Source organism: Carettochelys insculpta, chromosome 4 (assembly GCF_033958435.1).
Source record: "Carettochelys insculpta isolate YL-2023 chromosome 4, ASM3395843v1, whole genome shotgun sequence".
NCBI lineage: Eukaryota > Metazoa > Chordata > Testudines > Carettochelyidae > Carettochelys > Carettochelys insculpta.
Window position 1 is genome coordinate 124,715,118 of NC_134140.1, and position 3,956 is coordinate 124,719,073.

At 37.5% G+C, this 3,956-nt stretch overlaps 1 protein-coding gene across 4 annotated transcripts in view; it reads left to right on the forward strand.

Annotated features, from left to right (window-relative positions):
* Window positions 1–3,155, forward strand: part of HNRNPD (heterogeneous nuclear ribonucleoprotein D) — a 24,782-nt gene extending 21,627 nt beyond the window's left edge. For all 4 annotated transcript variants that reach the window (XR_012645475.1, XM_074993737.1, XM_074993738.1 and 1 more), the window contains one exon: window positions 1–3,155. This exon is cut by the window's left edge and continues 593 nt beyond it. The gene's annotated coding sequence lies outside the window, so the exon portion shown is untranslated.
* Window positions 3,156–3,956: the final 801 nt, after the last annotated feature.

Below are 3,956 nucleotides of genomic sequence, written 5' to 3' on the forward strand. Positions count from 1 at the left end.
ATAAGCACAAGTTCTGACTATGAACTTGACAATTTTGTCTTTAAATTGTCAACTATAATCTGACACTCGTGTAGTTAATGGGGTGATTAGGACTCCTGTGTAGCAAGACAGCAACTTACTGTATGTTGTGCATCATAATACACTACTTTAAAATCATTCTTTGGTGCATTAACTGTTGCTTTTGATTTACATGAGCACTTGACTTGTTTGCTCTTAAGGAAGGTCAGTATTGTTTCAAGCTCAAGGGAATTTGAAGTTAAAAGAAGCTGTGTGAGAAACCTGTGGTATTTTTTATATTTAAAAAAAAAAAGTGAACTATCTCCTGACAGAGTTCAGGTTGTGTGTAGAATCTGACACTTAAGTTCATGCATTTCTCTTACAATGACACTACTTTGCCATATGTAAGGCATGCCTCACTCAAATTACTGAGCCAATTTTAAATTCCTTACAAACGAAGTGTAGAACTTATCAACTGAAAAGGAGAAGGTTTCAAGAATGAAATTTGGTATTTAACCTTGGTATCATGTGGCATAATAGCTTCTTCTGGTGTCTGTGTTAGTTATGTGCACTGGAAGATGTGCTAAAGTGTAAATCAAATCTGGTAAGTGGTAGAGAAAGATGGTCACCACATCTGTAGCTTTAGAGTTCGCTAGAAAATTGAACTGGTGCTGTGGCACGTATGCAGCACGTTAGATGGAATTCTAGCTAATGGCTGTAACCTTTAATGTTCTCTATTCCACTTGTGTTGGAGTGTGCAAGGAGAGGGAGACTAATCACTCTTTTTTAACAATATATAAACCTAAAATGATGCATTTCTGCTGTTCAGTTTACAATGTATCAGAAAAATTAATCTCTGAAGTCAGCCTGGAGTTGGTGAGAGCCAATACTCTATGCAAGAATTCTGAGCATTCTGAATTTTCATTGCTAAAGTGGCAGCTTCCTCTAGAGGCTTGGAAATAGCTTAGAACTTTAGAAACCCTTCTTTGATTCTTTGTCATTACTTACACAGGACGCAAACGTGTGCTTAGCTTGCTACAGACAAGACAGGTTGTTGGGCTGGAGAAGTCCATTTAGCTGGACAACATACAACGAAATGGGAGAGAGAATGCTACATAACTTGTATTTACATTTCCTGTTATCTTAAAACTTATGTCAGAACTAGTCTGTGTTTTGTGACCCTTTGTCTGTCTGTCTGGCTTACTTTCATCACACATTTAGTAGCCCTTCTCCCTCCTCTCATTTATATTTTTGGTCTTCATTTATTTCCCAAGTATGTATGAGTGATGTAACTTTTTTCTCCCTTTCTAGTGCCTTGTGTTCACTTGCCAATCAAATTACACAAGGTTATGTTGATCATTCACTCACCTTTTCTTCCTCACCATGAGCACTTTTTCCTCTGGGCATATTGACAACTCATTGAGGGTAGGGTCAAATGGTTTCTGCTCTGTGAGGATGCACATACTCCTGCCATTCTTATATCTGCTGTGTCCTGAGCATTTCAGCCTGCAGTTCAGGAGGAAGAACCTTGCTGCAAGAATGAGGCTAAGCAATTCAACTGAGCCAACAAATATCTTGACAGTCTAATTGGAGCAAAGAATTTAGTGTGGGATAAGTACTTCTGTTCTTGAACCAGATGCACCAAGAAGGCAGCACTGTCATAGAAACATAACAGAGGAAGTTTGGGCCCCTTGAGAGATTTACTTTTGTTATCTTGTGTAGTTTGCTGATCCTAAGAGAAGACCAGTAATTCAGGAAGTATTCATAGTGATTTAACATAGTTTTGTTAGTTTTTACTGAGAAGTTTGTCGACTGTCCTGTAGTGTCTCTGGAAACCAACTGTTAAAGATGTTAGATTTAAGTTCTTACAAAGCCAAAAAGCAATGCTATGAAAGAATCCAAATCTGTTTGTAGGTGAGCTTTTGAACGTGGAAAGGTACCACTTAAGTTTAAGTATTTGTTCTCCCTGTGTAACTCGTTTTAATTCTGCCTGTTTTGGCTTTAGCCATTTAAAAAAATAACTTTCTCAATTTTTTTGTGGCAAAGTATAATTAAACCCGGCAATTAGCCTGCTCCTGATAGCCTTCTTGCTAAAGGTATCACTGTTGGTATCATGCCATTGCTTTTAGTAACATGGCTGCACAAAATAGTAGTGAGATGTTAAATGTTGTCATTATTTTAAAACTCATTTAAGATATTGAGGATTAGTTTACATTTGAAGTATTTGGGTCAATTAATTACTTATACTTTACCAACTTATGTCAAACTTAAAACAATTTTTCTGACTGTACATAAAATGTGGTTTTGCATACATAATATTTCCAAAAATAAAGGCTTTCCTCCTAGGAATCTTGAATTGGATACAAAACTTGAGCCTGTTTTTCCCCCTAATGTAGCTATAAGCATAGTGTTTACAAGATGGTTTTATTATTTGCAGGAGCTTGGGGAAAGACTGGCATTTTCAAGTAAAGTTTCCAGTAAAGTCATCACATCCTTTCTCTCGTGTTCAAAACAAGTCTGCAGTTAAGTTGCTCAGAAACTGGTGTAGCTTAGCTGGAGGTTGTAAAGCTTTTTGTTTGTGCCAATTTGCCATTTAATAATGAATGGTGAAGAATTTTTGATGTAGTGATTCTTTAGATACTGTTAATAGGGACCTTTGCATCTGTTTTTCACAAATCTGTTAAATATTTATTAGAAATGTAATAAGGCTGTTTTGCTTCCATTTTAAGAGAAGAGCTAGGGCAAGGAATAACTGTCAAAGGGAAAGACTACATTGCCCTCTTGCTAGCTGTATGTTAGATACACATAACTAGCACTTAATTCTGGAGAAGTAGGTGGTAGAAAAATAGAACTGTCATAAGATTAAAAAAAAAAGTCTAACAGGACAGGTATATTCACCACAATAAGCACTTGGAAAAAGGCCAGCCCAGTATGCAATATCAGATCTGGCACATTGCAACCATTTTGTAAATAGAGGTGTTTGTTGGTGTGAGGTAGCAATACCTCACTTCACTGAAGACTGCACCCGGTGCTAAGTTGGTCAGTCAAACAACATTCACTGTAATCAGGTGTCTGCAATGCATGCAGCTCTTTAAGAACTTCTTTGTGGCTGTCACTGCTGTAATTGCAAAGTTTAAAAAAAAAAAAAAAATCTAAAATCCCAACAATGAACAACTCGTATCTAAATAGCAAGTGATATGTACTCTTGAAACATTGGATAATGTCCCCTTTATGTGCAGTGCATTGTGGGATATGGCACCGTATCTGTGTTTTGATCCTGTTGCTAGTAGTCTTAATTTTGAAAAGGAAAAGGGAGCTTGCAGCATTCCTGCTGTGAAGGGTAACGCATTTTAAGAAAGAAAACTGAAATTAAAGAAAATTGACATAATTCAAGTAGGTAGAAGTGAAAGTCAATAAGATGGTGTGTGTACACACGTGAAGTGTGAGGAAATGTCAGAATTTGTGAAAATCCTGCTGTAGACATGTATTGCATTGCAAACCATTGTTCACCATTCTTAAAACGGGTTACTAAAAGCATGGTTTGACATTATTATTAAGGACCCTCTCATATTCACATGCATTGCAGCTCTTGAATTAATGATTTTTTTACCAAATTAAAAAAGGCTCTTCCTATTTTGGTTGCTGACCCCTGCACTATTTTGTGATGCTGGTGTCATGTCCAGAAGACAACATAAGTTGGGAAGACCAGGATTTTAACAGGGTTCACAAAAGAATAGATAAATTCATGGAGGTAAGTTTCATCAATGGCTATTGCAAGGGTGGGTAGGAATGGTGTCCCTAGCCTCTGTTTGTCACAGGCTGGAAATGTATGACAGGAGAGGAATCACCCGATGATTATCTGTTCTGTTCACTCCCTCTGGGGCATCTGGCATTGGCCGTTGTTGGAAGACAGGATACTGGGCTAGATGGATGTCTGCTCTGACCCAGTATGGCTGTTC